Genomic DNA, 19,229 nt, shown 5'->3' on the forward strand with positions numbered 1-19,229 from the left:
GTGCGCCTGGCGGCACCATGAGGTGGAAGATGACGTGGCAGCGCGAAGAAGCGCCACGTCCTGGGTTTCAGACTTTCAGCTTCCAGGAGCTGACCCAAAGAAAACAATCCAGACCAAGCAAGAGAGATGTGTCCGGAAATATTCACAGCGGCATAAGGGAAATGATTTAATAAATCTTGGCACATCAGTACAATAGAATGGATTTTTTTGTTTGTTTGTTTTTTCTTCTTCTGGCGTTCATTAAGTCCCAACTTGAGAGGCACCCTGCCAGCTACTAGGTACACAAAGGTGGATATAAACCAGTCTTCTTGTCCCCAGGACGTTCACAAGCAAAATGATGGCTGTTAAGACTACAGACCCCAGAACCAGGTAGCTGTGGGTTTGAACTAGGGTCTGTCTCCTCATCTGTGAGACCGGGACGCCTCAGAAGGAAGGGGAAAGGATTCAATGAGGTAACGCACCTGAAGCACTTGGCACGGTGCCTAGCACGCAGGTAAAGCTCCCAATGAAGCAAGGCCTGGTTGGCACCTCTATAGTAGAGGCCTCTCCAGTCCCCAGCCTCACCTCTACTTGACCTACCTATAGCTTAACAATAGATCAACCCCCTGTGGCTTGAGCTCGGAATGTCCGCAGTGCCACCCAGTTCCCTGTTTTAGAAAATTACCCTGAAACATGATTAATACACTTAGGCTTATTAATCACAATCTCAATGGTCCACCAGGTTAATCCCATTATTGTTCCTGGGTTGCTGACTCCACCGTAGAATTGTAGAATCGTGTGGCCACAGGGAAGGCTCCATGCACACCACACCACCCCCTACCACCCCCACCACCCCACCACCCTCACCCACCGCCACCCCCACCCACCCCCTGCAACCATCATGTACCCTCTGGGAGAGTGCCCTGATTTTCCCTTAAATACCCCCAGCCAGTCTGAAAATGTTAAGGCAGTTTTTGGAGGTGTTAACCTGCTGCCTTCTCAGACCACGGGTGCTCTGATAATAAATGCCTATTCTATGATCCAACTCCTGTGTCAGTCTATTGGCTGAGCGGCACAGGCAGCATGAGCGCCAGACTCATTTGGCCTCCAGTTTCACCAACAGTTACCCACTATGTTTATTGCTATTACTATTATTGTAGGGATTTGATAGATGCCATACTAGAAGGATGTACAAACTATAATGCAAACACAGAGAAGGATGTGCAGAGCCCCACAACAGAAGAAAATAGCAGCTCTGAGAGTACAGAGAAGGATGTGTTTAATTTTGCCTGGGAATGTCACCAAAGGCCTCCAAAGATGATATTTCAGCTGGGTCTTGAAGGATGTGTAGAAGTTTGCTGGACAGACAAGAAATGAAAAGGCAATTCAAGTAGAAGCAAATATGTTGGCCAACCAATGGGCATTTCGGTTGTTTCCATGTCTTGGCTATTGTGTATAGTGCTGCAATAAACATAGGGGTGCATAAATTTTTTCAAATTAGAGTTTTGGATTTCTCCGGATAGATACCTAGGAGTGGAATTGCTGGGTCATAGACTGGATTAAGAAACTGTGGTATATTTATACAATGGAGTATTACACAGCCATAAAAAAGAATGAAGTCTTAACATTTGCAACAATATGGATGGCCCTAGAGAATATTATGCTAAGCGAACTAAGTCAGACAGAGAAAGACAAATTCCGTATGATCTCATTTATATGTGGAACCTAAAGAAAAGAATAAATGAATGAACTAATCAGAAACAGTCTCAGAGACATAGAGGAAAAACTGAGGGTTGCTAGATGGGGGTGGTGGGGGGAAGGTGAGGGGATTAGAAAGCACAATCGGTAACCAGAAGATTGCCACGGGGATATGGAAGTCAATTTGGGGAATGTAATCAATAATGTTGTACAGATTTTGTAGGGTATCCGATGGACACTTGTGTCATTAGGGAGACCACCTTAGGGATGATGTAGATGCTTAATCACTGCACTGTACACCTGAAGCTGAAGCTGAACAATAATGAATGTCAATCACAATTTTATATATATATATATGGTTATAAGTAGTGGAGCACAGCATTAGGAATAGAGACAATGGAAATATAATGGCTGTATGCGATGTCAGAGGGGTAGTAGATGGGGGAGGGGGTTATCACTGTGTGAGGGATATAAATGATAAATGTCTAACGATTACATTGTTTTGTACACCTGAAACTAATTTTAAAAAGTGTTAAAATATATATATATGTTGGCCAAGAGGGGAGAAGAGATGGGGCACGATGAATTCCAAGTGACTTGTGAAGAAGCAGATTAGCATCAGAATTGTCACTTCTATGTATTTGTCCTCAGTCATACAAGTACCAAACTGGCCCTCCTGCTGTGACCATCTAAACCTTGGCTCTGCACACTCAAGAACCCAGAGACCTTCCTCATAGCGGGATCCTTATTCTTTTGGTGACCACCTCAACCCACTCAAGATCCTTTGAGGCCATCATCAAAAGGAAAAGTTCTGGGTCTTTATCCTTTTCTTCCCACAATGATTCTTGGCCCCTGTGCAAATTTGCCCACCCCTTTCCCAGCAACCTTTAAGCTCTTCATATCAAGAGATACAGGGAGGAACAGGGATGAGCCATTTTTATGTCCATTGACCCAAATCCAAGTGAAAAGATCTCAAGTTCTTGAAAGAAGGGACTGTGGTGGTAATATTAGTTACAATAGTTAAACATGATAGCTTCCTCTCCATCAAGCGCTTTATATACACCATCTCTATAAATCACTATTCTTATCCCCTAGTTTTAGAGAATGCATCTGAGTTGAAATGGTCCGCTCAAGGCCACCCAGCTAGTAGTGGTGAATCTGAGATTCAAAATCAGGGCTGCCTTACTTCAGAGCCCGTTCTCTTACAACTGGGCCATGCTATTTAAAAAGCTAAACAGGCCAAGTTAGGGCTTTGATCAAGTGTAGGGAGAAGGCACCACTCCTGACCTCTTCACTTGGGGGAGGGGTTAGCAGGTGATGTTATCACAAACCCATAAGAGGCCATAGCCACTGACATGAGTGCCACACACTGAGCATCCTCTATGCACCAGACACTACCTTGCATGTTGGGTTGGTATCACTTGGGTTCCAAGCATATAACCAAAACCACGAGAGGTCTTTCAATGGAGGGAATTTAATACAGAGGATATTTTTGCAGCTTTTTGAGAGCCAAATGGATGGAGGTGATTCAGAGTTTAGTAACAATAGGAAGTTGTTGCTGCCACCACTTGGGTCAGAATAGGGACAAAAGGAGAAGGTGGGGTTACCAGAGCCCATAGTTCAGGGCCACCCAGGAGGAGCTGGAGGCACAGTGGAGATGCAGCCACTGCAGACGACACCGCCAGAAGAAGGAGGGAGGGACAAGGGGAGAGATTGCTAACCTTGACAACTACTCTTCGAGGTAGTTGTCTTTACTCCATTTTAGAGATGAAGAAACAGACTTGGAGAAGTTAACTGACTGATCCAACCATAATGAAGCAACTTTTAGGTCAATGAAGCCCTGATTTAAACCCAGGTCAGTGGGTCTGTCTTCATGGCTCAGACAAAACTAATCACCTCAAGGATTTTGTGAACCATGAAGAATTCACTAACAAAAGAAGACAATTTAGTAGACTTGAGGTTCCAAAGACTTGGCCAGTGTGGGGTCAGGGATCAAGGGCCCTGGGGTGATGATGTTGCTTGTTTCCTTCCTCTTCTGTCCCACCACAGCCTTGTTACCCAGAGAGTAAAACTATATTAAGCCATAGCCAGGACTCTAGGTTTTAGAACTAAGGGCAATTTTTCTTTTCTTTTTGGTGCTCTTCTGTATTTTCCAAAATTTTCTCAAGGAATATGCACATCTTTATTAATGGGAAAGACAGATAATCTTCACGCAATACTAAACCAGTAGCAGGTTCCAGGCAAAGCCTGTAGCAGGAAAAAAGTTGGGGCAATAGATGGTGAGAGGAGGGATGGCTTGTCACCATCCTACAGCCTCCTCCCTTGGGAGGGGACAAAACCAGGAGCCAATAATGTGACATAGTCTGGGCACTTCTTCACCAACATATGCACATACAAACCTCATATGCATACACATACACGCATACACTTACATACATGCCACACATAAATTCACAAACACACACACATGCCTCTCCACAATGCACCTATATACATACACACATTTGCTCATACATGTACACACAAAATACACTTATGCACACACATTCCTGTGAGCCCATACACGCACACATGCACACACACATAAATATGTGCATGCCAAACAGAAGTCTCTCATATATCACACACATATATGCACATATCACACCCATATATGCACGTGCACACACATGTGTACATATCACACACACACAGCCATTACACACACATACAGGCTCATTCTGTTTCACTTTTAAAATGGAACTTGGCAAGTTTTCCCTGGCTCAACTATCACACAAGTGTTTCTCTGGCCTCTTCCAGGCAGCTCCCTGCAACACATCCCAGGAATGAGCATTCCTTCACTTTTGGCCCCAGAATATGTGCCACAGGTGTCATCTCAGGGGTCGGCTGCAGAGAGCACTGTCTTCCGTGACTACAGGTGGAGGTTCTGCCTGTCCCCTTGAACACCCAGTAGTCCATTAGTACCTGGGAGCTCACATCCAGAAGAGCTGCCCAGGAGCTGGCTCAGAGCCCACACCCGCCTAAGCCACCCCACACTCTAAGGAGTTGGCTGCAGTCTGCTGAGTCCACACTTGCTCAGAGGAAACCTGTGAGGCCAGACCTGCCTGGGCCTACAGAAAGGCTCTTGGAGTCAGAATGCTTGGGCCAAGTCCCTGCTTCTTTATGGGTCTGTAATAAAAGGGGCTTCTCAGCTCTAAAAACCCAACACAGCATGTCCCTTGGGTGCTACATCAAGGGCTTATAGCTCATGCTGCAGTCTGAGCCTCCTGACCTTACAGGCAGCTGGAGAGGAATTCAATTCAGAATGAAGCACTCCCAAAGTCCTCAGCCACCATTATTTATTCCCTGGGCTCCGACAGTCACTGCCACTATAAATATATGTTGTGCTTACTTCAGCAGAGAGCCTAGGTGTCCCAGGGGAAAGACAGGGGAGGGGAATCCCCAGGTGGTTCATTCACCCCCTTCCACCCTCACAGGTTAACCACAGCTGAGTGGTTTGCCAAAAACATCTGCCCACATGTTTCCTGGCTGACATATTGAGCAGCAACGAGCCCTGGATGGGAGGAGACAGCTGGGAGCTGAGGGCTACCATGGGGTCTAGAACAGGAAGGGGGTGGCAGGCACTGTACTTGCAGGTGTAGAGACAGGGTCACATGGGCAAGTCATGGGCTTGTGGCTTTTGAGCACCAAGGCGGGGGTGGGCTAAGTTTCCCCTCTGTGCAAGATAACCTTCCAAAGGGGATGCCACAACAGAGATTGACTTTAGGGTTTTTGCTTATTTAGAAAAAGACCTTGCCCATTACATCACAGGATGGGTGAGGACAGGGAATCAGCTTGAAATGACCTGAACCTGGCATCCTTTGGAAGAGAGGAATGCGCCCCAGATGGTCCAAAGAGTAAGGAGTAGATCCCCCAGGGAGGAGCTAACTCCCAGGGTGCCCAGCAGTTGTGCTGCCCTTTGACTCGAGGCATCAGGCCTTGCAGAGCTCCACTCTGCCTCTTGTAGGCCATGTTCCTCACCACAGGGTCAGGAGTTGGTGAGACCAAGGGGACACGTCCAGTTAGATTATCCCACACACCCGCTTCTTCTAGGGTAGACCTGAGGGGTGTCCCAGGGGCTCCTGTCTGCAAGATGTCTAACATGGTAACTGCAGCAGGCAGGGTCCCATTAGGAACACAGAGCCCAGGCTAAGTGTCTCAATGGTGAATTAATATAAGAAAGGAGTTACAAAGGTGACAGAAGAGCTGAAAACCTAAATGGGGAGGATAAAGCACCCAAGGATCAGAAGCAGTAAGAAACTGCTACTTCCCTAGGGCTGGAGGAACAGAGGATTAAAGGGTATAATCAGGAGCTGGAACTATGTTCAGCAGGTGCTGGAATTATGGAGATCGAGCTATTGCTGGAGACACCACTTGAAGCAGAAAGCACTGCAGGGAGCCTAATTCTGGCTTCTCCCTTCCTCCCAAGCACCAGTCTCCCACCAGGACCTCCTATTGGCTGAACGTACAGGAAACCAGAGTGCAAGGGAGCCTGAGAAATGTAGTCCACAGGGCCAGGCCCCTGAACACAGAGCAGAGCAGGGAAGGGTTAGGGATGGATTGATGACAAATGGGACAGTCTCCACTGCTGTAAAATGGAGATGAAAAGGTCGCCTATGCTTACTTGCGTGCAAGATGGCCTTAGCTGACATCTTTGAGTCTCTTCTGACCAATACAGTGGAGGGGATAAGCAGTGAGGGACAAGGCACTATCTGTCAGTCCCCATCAGGAGGGATAGTGGAAGAATGACCTTAAGTGGCACCTCAGGTTACTTGACCTGCAGTCTGGGGAGCCAGCATGAATGGATTCTCAACACTTGACTTTCCCTGCACAGTTGTTCTTGAGTGGCCCTGCCAGCCAGAGCTGGAGTCTAACTCCTGTTAGCAGGACCAGACAGACAGCAATCTGGAGAAATAACAATAGCAGCAGTTGTTGATGAAGCATCTACTAGCCTAGGCACTAAGCTTCATGCTTGAATGGACTATTTCATTTAAACCTTTTAACAACCCTCTAAGATAAGCACTAATGGCATCCCCAGAAAACCCAGGAAAAAAAATTATTATAGTGGAAAAAAAAGTGTCTTCCAGGTGTCCACAAATAACTGAACAGAGTCAAAGTTCTGAAACTGAGAACAAGAACATCCCAGGTCTGAGTATGCAGTGTGACTGCTTGAGACCAAATTAGATCCTTGGTCAACATAATTTTCTATTAAATGAATAGAAAAAAAAAATTAACTTCTGGATCTGTTCTATGTAATAAAGCATGTGTTATCACTATAGGTGTTTTCATTCAATATTTATTGTGATTCAACATTGTAAAAGTTTCACGTGACATCATATTTTAGAGGAAAAAATGGAAGATTGGAGAGGTAGCGTAACATGCCCAGGGTCACACAGCTCGTCAACGAGAGACACTCACTGAGGGAGTGACTACTAATTAACCCATACACACACTATTGACATTTCCCCACCTATCCAGTCATGTTCAAGTCTCCTGGCCCCCTGAGCCAAGGTGGACAGCATCACAAGGCCAAATACAAACTGGGAAGGCACTAGCATGTACTGCTAGCTCTACATTATGTCAACACAAAGAATACATTGTCTGCGAATGGAAGGAGGTCAGTACGCACCCCCAGTAGTAGAGTGGACAGTCAACTCTCAGCAGCCTCTCTGGCTCGCCCTGGCTTTTCCATTTGACCAATGAAAAAACCACATCATGAAGGGACTGTGGAGCTCTCTGGTCTTCCGTATCATTTTCAGGCCCAGAGAGGGTGGGTGAGTTTCCCAAGGTCACACAGCTGGTGAGAGGAGAACCACAGACCACCACCACATGCAGCTGCAAATCTGCTTCATGACCTGCTTCCTCTCTCTGTTGAATGCCCTTTTGCTACTACAGAGTTTCGATAGTTTAAACCTAGAAGGCAGAATGGCTTGGATTGAGCTTTTCACACATTCCTTTACATGTTAAGGCAAGATTTTACTCTTGAACTGAAAGTAGGAATTTATTAAGTTTGGTTTAAGACATAACTCTCTTGCTCCTCCTCACCGTAAATACATTAGGACCCTTTTTTCCCACACACACAAAAAATAATTCTACAGGGTAGTAAAGAGGAATTGGTGAGTTTTTTTGTTTCTGATAAGATATTTCCCCAAAAAAGCAATTAAGTTTTTGCTGCTCTGACCTAGCCATGTGGTTTCATGGGACAGGCAAAGTCAAAGGACGGGAGTGCTCATCTTAGCATAGTTCTACGGCCACACAATCCAGGTCTATTGTCCAACTCTTCTATCGGTGATCCAGTGAGTCCACGTCTTCCACTTCCTATAGGATGTGCTTAGGGGAGGATTAATGCTCAGCCAGAACTGGTGTATTGTCGGGGTCGGCACTGCTGATACCTGGAGCTCGAGCTCATGGTTGAGAAGCTACAGGGAACAAGGGGGTATTTCTACCTCACTCAGAGATGGACAATCCAGTCAAAAGCCAAGTTATTTCTGAATGCAAAGATGGTATTTTACCAGTTAGCTTTTGTTACATAACAAACCACCCCAACACTTTAGTGGTTTAAAACAACCACCATTTACATGATTCTACAGGTTAGCAAATTTGGGTTGGGCTCAGCGGGGTGAGTCTTTTGACCCCAGCTGGGCTCACTTCCATATCTTTGTCTGGCTGCTGGGTGTGCCGGACCTGGCTGATCAAAGATGGCTCAGCTGAGATGGTGTGCCTCTGCTCCACGTGTCCCCTCATTCTCAGCAGGGTAGCCTGGGCTTTATACATCTGGCAGGATCCCTAGACAAAAACAGAAGTACTCAAGGCCTCCTGAGGCCCAGGTTTAGAATGGTCATAAAGTCATCTCCACCATAATCCAATAACTAAGTCAAGTCACAAGTCCAAGCCTGATTCAAAGATTGAGAAATTAGCCCCAGGTCTTGGTAGGGAAAACTGCAAAGTCACATTGCAAAGGGGAATGGTTATAGGGAGGAGAGAAGGACTGTCACCACGTTCGCAATTGATCTTCCCCAGAGGTCCATTCTAAATTCTTCCAGGAATAAAATTCTTCTAGCAGGGGCTCCAGAAAAAAACAAAACAAAAAAACAATGTTGAATTGAGTCCATCCAAGCAAGGATTCTGTGGCACCAGTCCAGTGTGCACCTACTAAGTGCAAGCCTGAAGTGTAAGCAGTGGGCAGACCCGTAAGCAGAGCTGAGGTTAAGTACTGGTTCAAAAGAGCCAACTGTTAAATATTCAGGAACTTTGTGAGCCCATTGTTAAACTAGCATAGTTTGAAATTGGTCACAGTGAGAGTATTTACACCATGGAAATTGGCAAGCGCTACAAATCAGAATACTTTTTTTCCAGAGACCTTGTTTATAGTATACCACTGCCCTTAGGCCAAAACCAATAGTGTCTCTTCCAATCTAAGGAGTAAAGGGGGACAGCTACACAGTGAAAGATTATAACACCCCAATCAGAACGTGATGAGTACAGTACAAGAAGTAAATTGCGAGACTAGAGACTTAGAAGAAAAAGAACTCAGACCGTGTTTCCCCAAAAATAAGACCAGGTCTTATATTAACTTTTGCTCCAAAAGACACATTAGGGCTTATGTTCAGGGGGTGTCATCCTGAAAAGTCATGCTAGGGTTATTTTCCAGTTAGGTCTTATTTTCAAGGAAACATGGTAGTTCATGGGGAGGTGGCATTTTAGCTGGGCCTTGAATAAATAGGATAAATAAAGACTACCCTGAGAAGACAGCACAGGCAAAGGTTGAGACTGGGGCTGAGACCACTAGTGTATTGTTTAGTATCGGTTTAGCTTTCAGTAACAGAAAACCCAAAGAAACAGAAGTTTAATTCTCTCCCCATGGTGATTTTGGGAAGTAAGTGGTCTAGCACAGGCACCCAGCTCTGCCCTCTATTCAGCCCTTTACTACACCTTATGCTCTAGAGTCTCAGAGAACTTCTCCCTCTCTTTCCCCTTCTTGGGAGCTGCAGGTTGTCCAATGGCCATCGATTTGACACCCAGATTTCCCCCTTGCTAGTTGTGTGAGCTTAGACAAGTTGTTTAATCTTTCTGAATTCTAGTTTCTAATTAATAAAAATGGAGCAAGAGTTACTCACAGGGTCACAAGGATTCAGCAGGTGGGGCTTGTGCAGACCCTAGCATGGTAGAAAAGTGGAGTATGTGTTTATGAAAGAGACAGACAGGCAGAGATTCATTCTTTCCTTCTTCCCATACCCAAGCCAACCCCTTTATTGACCTCCCTCTCTCTATGCTTTGAAGAGCTAGGTGCTCTCCGTCCCAGGCGTGGGTGAGTGGACCGTGGTGGCCGAGCCTTGTGGAGTTTGATTCTACGTGGGCAGCTATGCTGAACCTTGACCACATCAGTGGCTTCGCTGAGGTAGTCACTTCAAACAAAAGGGTCTATGTGAATGCCAGGCTATCTACTTTCACTGTAGCCCACATCACCAGGAGGAGGCTGTGCCAGCCACACTTGCCTGGAGGGGCCTTTTTGGGAAACAGTGCTGACCCCTCCAGGGTTAAGGGGTAGGGCTACCTGGTTGTGGCAGCCCCGGGTACAAGTGGGAAGGGGTGAAGGCAGGAAGTCCACTGGGTCAGTGATCCAAGCAAATATTTGGCAGATCAATGCTCAAGGTTGACCTTGACAGTTCATCAATCCAGTCATGAGGAAGTGGCTTCCGGCCACTCCGCCCCGCACCTCCCTTCACTGCAGCCTTCAGGGATGGTTGTTTCTGGCTACAGTCAGGGGCTTACCCAGCCTCCCAGCCCCTGTCTTAGAGCTCCCTGCCCTGACTGTCTCACTCCAGGTGGTCCCAGGACAACCACTTTCTCCTCCACAGTGAGTGGCTAGAGGAGGCAAGCACCAGGCTCTGTGCAGTGCCCCTCTTTGCGAAAGGCCACCCCACTCACTCCCCAAGCCACCTGGGCACATATCCCTGCCCCCTGCAGCTGACACGGATGTCCCTTTCCCCAGCCCCTGTAGGAGATAGCCTCCTAAGCCCTGTGGAGAGAGCCTCAGAGGGAGGTGAGGGAGCTGGACCCACATCCTGGCTGTGGCTGGAGTGGGAGTCCTGTACTTTCTCAGAAAGCTGCTGAGCGTTGCCCAGAGCCAAGAGCCAAGAGTTCAGCACTGCCTCTCAGAGCACTTTGTTCCACTTACTGGAGGGCTAAAAATACACTGGCACTGCCAAAGGCAGCCCTTGAGAGCCCAGGAGAGCCCGCAGTGGGGAACAGTTATCCTAGCACCTGGCACAATTAAAAGAAGAAATGCAGTCCTTCCTTCAACACAGAATTAGCCAGCCTCCAGGGCACCCCCCCCCCCCAACCCCTTTGTCTCCAAGATTTTCCCTTTGTTTCTACTTTTTAGATGTGTGGACTTCCCTGCACCCCAGCTCTGTCCCTGCCTCCTTTTCTCTCCCCTGCCTGGACCACCTTCTTCCCTGGGTGGAGCCTATGGCCTACATGACTGCTTTTACAAACATCTAAACGGCAGCTCTCCTGAAAAATGCCCAGGAAGCTTCAAATTCTTCTAGCAAAGTCACAGTTAGCAACAAGGCTTAAAGCGAAAATCCCCTTAGTGGTCAATAATCCAGTGGTTTAAACTCAAAAGACATGTATTGACACCCTGCCTCGATCAATCTTAATCTTTTTAGGACTTCAAGCTTCTCTGAGAATCTGATGAAAGCTATGGACCCAGAAAAGTTGCTCGTAAGAAGCATTCTCCAAGCAATTTTAGGGACTTTGTAGACAGTAGGTTCATTCAGGACCCCACACACATCCCCTTAAGTGAGGAACACTTGATGTTCTGGAAGCCAGGCACTGAGCTAGACTCTGAGAGGGACAGATGAATCAGACAGAGGACATGCATGCAGGCAAATACCAGCCAGCATCACAAGTATGGAGAGATAAGAACCAAAGGCTATGGGTCTAGGGAGCAACATGTAACTAGTGTGTGGAGAAGAAGAAGAATTTACATTTGAATGGAGTTTTGAAAGACAAACACGATTTACCAGAAAGAAAATGTAGAGTTAGAGAATTTGTGTACAGAATTTGTGTTCATAGGAGGGCATAAAAGAGAAAAGTTGTTTGGAGCAGGGCTTGTACAGGATATGAAGGGCAGATATATTGCTTTTCTATTGCTGTGTGACAAACGACCACAAACTTAGAGGCTTAAAACAGCACACACTAATTATCTCACAGTTTCTGTGTATCAAGACTGACCTTAGCTCGGCTTGGTTTTCAGCTCACTAGGTACAAACAGTGTTGGCTGAGGCTGTGATCCCACTTGAGGCTTAACAAGGGGAAAATCTGCTTCCCAGTTCATTCAGATGGTTGGCAGAGTTCATTCCCTTGGGACTCCAGGACTGAGAGTCCCAGCTTCCTACAGGCTTGAGGCTGGAAGTTGCTTTTGGCTCCTAAAGGCACCCAAAGTTCCCAGAGGCTGCCTGCCTTGTGGTCTTCTCCACAGGAAGTTCACAACCTGGCCATTGGCTTTTTCAAGGCCAGCAGGACAATGTCTCTCAATAAAGTCAGCTAATACAGAATCTTATATAACATAGCCTAATCAAAGGAGTGACATCCCACCATCTTTGCTATATTCCATTGGCTAGCAGCAGGTCAGAGGTTCTACCAGCATTTACGGGGAGGGATTACACAGGGGATAACAATGAAGGGTGGAGACCATGGGGCCATCTTAACAGTCTGCCCATCACAGTATGACTTAGCTGGAAAGAGAGAGAGAGCCCTACTGTGAAGGCCCTTGTAGGCCAGAGTTAGGACTTTATTCTGTGTGAGACAGAAATCCACTGAAACGGGATGGAGAGGGAAGCAAAGAGGTTATTGTCATTTCAAAGGTGATTGCCATGGTTTGAGGGGAAAGAATGAGGGGCTGTGGCCATGGGGATGAGAAGAAAGACCTGATAACCACAGGGCTAACCCTCATTACCTTCTAGTCTCTGCTGTCACCTGATTGGTAAGGCTCTCCCTGTGTACCTGACATAAAATAATCATCTTGCCTCCTCTCCCAGCGCCTCACCCAGCCTTACTGTCTCACAGCATTTACCACCATTTATTGTACTCTTTATCTGCTTGTTGTCTTTCTCCCCCTTGTAGAATGTAAGGACTCTGTTTAGCTTACTATTGTATCTCCAGCCACCACAACAGTGCCTGGAGTACAGTACATACCGAATAAACATTTACTAACTAAAAGAATGAATGAATGATGAGTTCAAAAAATATTCCAGCAATAAACTTTCTAGAACTTCATACAATTAAAATGTGGCAGTGAAAGAAGGGTACATTAGTGATGCTCTAATGTTTCTGTCTTGATACATATATTGCATGGTGATGCTCAGTGTCATGGGAAGGAATAGAGCAAAATGGGAAGTAGACACTAAGCTTAACTTTGGTCCAGTGAAACTGTGGTTGTTAGGAATCAGCCAGGTTGGGAAATCTAGTGGGAAGTGATGATTCTAGTGGGAATGTGAGATTCAGAGCTCATGAGGTAAGTAGGAAACAAAGGAATAGATTCTGTAGTCACTGCTAGAAGGGAATAGATGAGGTCATGGGTTCAGTGAGAGGAGAGAACAAAGGACGCATACTGGGAAGAAGAAGAATCCAGCCTGAGATGTAGAAGAATATGTGAGGTGCCAAAGAAAGAGTTCCAAGAAGGCAGGCAGGTATGATCAATACTACAGAGAGGCCAAGCAAACAAAATGAGACCTGAAAGGATTTGGTGATTAGAGGTTACCGGTGGCCACGTGAGAATAATCTCAGAGGAGTGGAGGTTTCCAGGTGAATGAGAGGCTGTAAGTCATTCCTTCAAGAAGGAATTTGTGGGCCGGCCTGGTGGCTCAGGCGCTTAGAGCTCCATGCTCCTAACTCCAAAGGGTACCGGTTCAATTCCCACATGGGCCAGTGGGCTCTCACCCAAAAGGTTGCCAGTTCGATTCCTCGACTCCTGCAAGGGATGGTGGGCAGCACCCCCTGTAACTAGCAATGGCAACTGGACATGGAGCTGAGCTGCTAAGACTGAAAGGATAACAACTTGAAGCTGAATGGCACCCTCCACAACTAAGATTGAAAGGACAGCTTGACTTGGAAAACAGGCCTGGAAGTACACACTGTTCCCCAATAAAGTCCTGTTTAAAAAAAAAAAGGAATTTGGGATAATGCTGAGAACAGATTTGATGATGAGGAAGGAGGGGGCGGGGAAAGAGATGGATCCAATAGTGAGTGAAGAATATTCTGGGATAGACAAAAGTTGCTAGCCTAAAATCACAGACTTAGCAAACTCACCTGAATATTCCCTTCCCATTTTGCCCCAAGCCTCCTATCCATACAGGCACAAGAAGAGCTGGAGAAAGAAGAGACTTGGGCAGAGAACACGTCTGGGTCCCTTGAACTTGACCCCAACTTTGGGCTTGTCCTAGCTGTTAAGAGAAGCTTAAAAGGAAATAGTCAGTGGGATCTAGTGGAGCTCTGAGGCTCCTGGATTGTACATGGAATAGCCTGGCTCTCACCTTTTTCTCCAGGATTGGACCCCATTTACAGCCCTGTGGCAGATGGCATTTTCCAAAACATGATCATAACTATATTTTCCATTCCATGTGTTCTTTTACAATGTGACTTTCACACTCTCCCATCAAGTGGTGAGGTTTATGTCCCTTCACCTTGAACCTGGCGGGACTTTGTGACCACCTCAACTAGTAGAGTCCAGTGAAAAACCATGTTGGGTGACCTCATCCTTGTGGTTGGACCTCATGATTGAAGAGGGCCATGCAGCTTCCCCAGGGACATGTGTTTGAAGCACTGAGCCACTGTGTAATAATTCCAGTTTTCCTAAAACCACCACAAAGAGAGACCCCTCCAGCCCATCTTCAACTGAACTCCCAGCCAACACATCCAGCCACACCTCTCACCATGACTCATGACCATAATCTGTCTTGTTCCCTGGGGGGTTCACAAGGCCCTGCCCCTTCACGCCTGCTGTGCATTCCCTGTGAATTCCCATATGCACCCCACCCAAGCCCCAGAGTAAGTGATCGGCAAGCAGGCCCGGGGCAGAATATCCACCCAGAATAGGTCCTGTTGGCAGTGGGCACAGATCACCTGCTCAGCTCCCAGATCCCCACCCACTCCACTCCAGGAAACGTGGAAAGTCCTGAGGCCATCCGAGGCCCAGCTGCTCTCCAGGAAGAACTGGGCAGTCTGCCCAGAATTACACAAAATGGACTTTGAGCTGATTATCCAAGCTGTACTAACGCCCCCACCTTCTTAGGAAGGGCACTCTTTCCAGAACCAAGGCCACAACTTGTCACGAAAGCCAGATGTTGGCAGAGCAGGACAGCTGCGGTGGGAGGGGCCCCTGGGGGTAAACGAGGCACATCCCTGATACCCTCCCCACCTCAGTCAGGAAAGGGGAAGGAGACACTCACATGCAGGGAGGGCCTTCATTCCTCCTTATTGTAGGCAGCCCAGCTGCTTCTGAGGCATCTGGGACACATCCCCGTCATCTGAGTCTTTAGAAGTGAGATGAATAGAGAGTTTGGGTAGCAAAACTGTTAAAATAAAAGTCAGGGAAAAATTGTTTCATATCCTGTATTTGCATTAAGATAGATGTAACCTGTACCCATAGGGCATTGTCATGCGGGAGACCCTGCTCGCTGCGCCATTTGTCGTGCGGGAGACCCTGCTCGCTGCACCATTTGTCGTGCGGGAGACCCTGCTCGCTGCGCCATTTGTCGTGCAGGGAGGCCTGCGGGGTCTCTGCTCCTGCTCCCCATACAAGAACGCAGGATATGGTGAGGCCAAAAAGGAACACCCACGGAGCCATAGGTAGGGGAGTCATACCACTATATTCTCTCTGGCGGCACTATACTCTCACTGGCGGCTGGATCCACACTGTCCGCAAACCGCCATCCACACTTGCCAGCCCAGCCGCCATCTTCTTGCTAGCCCCATTCTTTCTCTCTCTACTCCTAGCGTAGCCACAGCAGTTATATTAGTGGCTAATGGCTCAATGGCTACAGCTGACGGCCAACCAGCCCCAGCTGATGGCCATCTACTACCCGAGCCAGCACCCCTCCACGTGAGGCCGAGAGCCTGTAAACTACTTTCTGGGGCTCTGCCCCCACAGGCATTTAAGATAGAACTTGACTTATTGTTTAAGTTGCTTGATTCTTAGTTATCTATTCTTTCAATAAATATTTATTGAGCATCTAATGTTTGCAAGTACCATAAGAAAAAGACATATGTGATAATATATGAAGGATATTTCTAGAAGAGTGTTTCTCAACCAGGGCTCCCCAGGGACATTTGTCAATATTTGGCAACATTTTTCGCATCTAGTGGTAGACATTTGTGGTAGTAGTAGAGGCCAGTGATGCTGCTAAATATTGACAATGCTCAGGACAGCCCCATGACATAGGATCATTTGGTCAGAAATGTCATTAGTACTGAGACTGAGAAATCCTGGTCGAGAATATACAAGAAACAGATGAATGGTGATTACCTGTGGGGAATGGGAAGGAAGACCAGGATACATGGATGTATAAGATGATCCATATGCGTTGTACGACCTTTTGAACCATTTTGCATTGAGCTTCTTAACAAGTGTATATATTACTTTTTTTTTTTAAGAATAACTGTGTCTTGAGTTAGCCATAATTATTTGGTGGTCTGCTGATTATTAGGGGAAAGGAATTCGAAGAGGAGGGAAAATCAGGGCCTGCACAGTACCTGTTGCCTACATCCCATGAATCTATCTAGCCTCCTCTAGACCAGGTTTTCTCAACATCAGCACCACTGACATTACGGACCAGATCATTCTTGTGGGGAGCCATCCTGTACATTGTAAGATGTTTTGCAGCATCCCTGGCTTCTATGTACTTGATACCAGTAGCACCCTCTCCCTAGTCGTGACAACCAAAAATATTTCCAGATGTTTCTAAATGTCCTGAGGAGTCAAAATCACCCCTGTTTGGGAACCACTGTGCTAGACTTACTCTGTGCAAATCTAAACACAAAGAAGTCCTCATGCACTGATCTCACAGACTTACAGTCCAGCTGGGTCCTCAATTAGACACATAACCACTCAAACTGGCCTAAGGACATGGAGAGAGTAGACAGTGCATGGAGCAAGGGGTGGGAGTGCCTAAGCAACCTGTGGGAAGTGTTACTCATGGATCCTGGTGTGTAAAGAGGGGCCTCGGGGCTCCTCTGAACCATCCACCCATTTCACAGAGGAGGAAATAGAGCAGAGGAGTGATGTGGTGAAAGACACAGTGAATGATGGTTGGGTGGACCTGGGATGACTCTGTTCCCTATAGCATTCCCAGATGTCTGTCTGTCAGAGACCTTTTTTATTCTTCATCCACTCCCTGGCTCCATGAGCACCCCAGAGCCTCCTGGTCTTCTCCCACCCCTTGAAAGTGGATCACCTATGATGGCATATGACTAGCATGATATGTTTTTTGCATCACCCTGTCTTTCTAGATAAGCAATCACTGTTCCCTAGCACAGCAGTGGGCTCCAGTGGAAAATGACTTGTGTATGGACACACAGAGAGGTGTCTCCTCCAGGCTGGAGGACCGCGCCAGCATCTGGGCACAGCAGACCCAGAAAATGTCCTGGGCTATGACCATTTCTGCAGCCTTGGGCAGCTGAGGCCTGGAGAAACCAAGTTTACAAAACTCTTCAACTTTTTCACAAAAAAGGTCAACAAGGAGAAATGGCATAAGAATCAAAACCCACCTTGTTTCAAGTCAGGGTTCAGCCTGGCCTTAGTCAATGAAGTCAACCAAGGCAGTCTGTCCTTTCTTTCCTTCTAGTATGAAAAGCACATTGCTTTTCCTATGGTTAAAAACCTAGGCTTTGAAACCAGACTGCCTGTGTTTAAACCCCATTTTGCTACTTCCTGGCTGTGTGATTTCAGAGAAGATACTTAACTTCTCTGAGCCTGAAGAGCTGCATCAATAAAGTGGATATAATAACAGTGACCTCTTCATTGTATAATTAGAGTCAGCTGAGATAAAACACGTGCTGTTCTTAGCCCAGTGACCAGCACATGGTAACCATGAGTTGCATGATTTCTGCTGCTATTAGTTTATTACTAATCATAAATGTAATAATAAATAATTTACCGTGGCTCATGAGCTGATAGGTGGAGCCAGATACAAATTTTCACAAATGAATTCAAGTTTGGGGACAAAGGGGTTGGAAAATTAACAAGAAATTTCTGGTCGTTTGTATAACATCCCCCTCAACCCGCATCCCGCTCCCCCCACACACACACCACCCATTTCACATTGGAAAATAAAAGGATCTTTTAAAAATACGTTTGAATGGCATTTTAGCTTATCTGTACATCTAAGATACAATTGCCCTGTTTTTGGTTTCGGCTGTTTTCCGGCTGCGGTGTTTTTCTCATTGATCAGAGAGAAATCCCCAAGGTCTGGCAAAGGAAGCTTTTAATTGCTCTGGATGGACCGATTTTTGGCTTAACTGCTCAAGCATATAATTGAGTGAGAAAGAGAGAAAGAATGAATCACTTTGAGATTGCTCTGCGATAAATATATAGTCAGACCTCCCCTTCTTGGCCAGACCTAAAAGATCTCTGGCTGGGCTCCCACAAGCCCTGGAGAAGGAGAGCACAAAGCAGAAACCATTTTCCTGATCGTTATCAAAATAATGATAAGTGATAATAATAACCACTATCCTTTATCAGATGTGCTTACTATAGGCTGAATCTCCCAAAAAGCAGACCCTGAGACAGACATTCTAGTCAATCTACTTTATTTGGAAGAGATCCTCGAGGCACTAGGAAGGGAGTGGGAAAGTGAGACCGAGAATAGAAGTCAGTCAATAAAGGGTGTGTTTTTGAACAGGTTACCACTGGGGCTCCTGGAGTTTAATTCCCCTGGGAACTGTGGGGGCCAGTACAAAACACACACTTTAGCAACATCTTGTTCAAGGGATGAGAGATGAGGGAAGCGGGGAATTTATACCCCAAGCCCATCAGTCTCTGGGTGAGGACTGCTCCTGGGGTATTAATGCACGGGCACTCACAGCCATCCCCAATGCAGGTAGCCAGAGAAAGCCCTGGGTCAGAGTCACAAGAGATAGCAGTCAGGAGTAGGGAAAGGGGATGTTTGAAGAAAGGGGGTCATCAACAGCACCTAAATAAAAAACGCAAAAATACGAGTCCCCATATCCTCAGTCAAAAGAGCCAAGGATGTGTGACCAAACTGAATATATAATCTTTGTTAAAGTCAATGAAATAGTTAAACATCTATTTCTAACAATTAATTTATTACCTACACGGCATGCCTACAATTATATATTACATGTGCTGATATATTAATTTAGAGGCGTTGCTTTCTTCACCCTCATTCCAGGACTCAATTTCATAGCAGTTCCTCCAAGTCATCTTTGCACTCAGGATCTATGTCATCATCAAAGCTACCCTTTGAGTCATTGGAGTTTTCTGAGCATAA

The 19,229-nt window shown here is 46.4% G+C and overlaps 1 long non-coding RNA gene across 1 annotated transcript; it reads right to left on the reverse strand.

Annotated features, from left to right (window-relative positions):
* Positions 1–7,065: 7,065 nt before the first annotated feature.
* LOC141568168 (uncharacterized) lies at positions 7,066–15,805 on the reverse strand. Its single transcript, XR_012491209.1, has 3 exons — positions 15,586–15,805; positions 15,171–15,293; positions 7,066–8,502 (listed from the first exon to the last, which is right to left on the reverse strand). It is a non-coding gene; the product is annotated as an uncharacterized LOC141568168 (long non-coding RNA).
* Between the last annotated feature and the right edge of the window lie 3,424 nt (positions 15,806–19,229).

This window comes from Rhinolophus sinicus, linkage group LG13, assembly GCF_036562045.2.
Source record: "Rhinolophus sinicus isolate RSC01 linkage group LG13, ASM3656204v1, whole genome shotgun sequence".
In the NCBI taxonomy this organism is placed as follows: domain Eukaryota; kingdom Metazoa; phylum Chordata; class Mammalia; order Chiroptera; family Rhinolophidae; genus Rhinolophus; species Rhinolophus sinicus.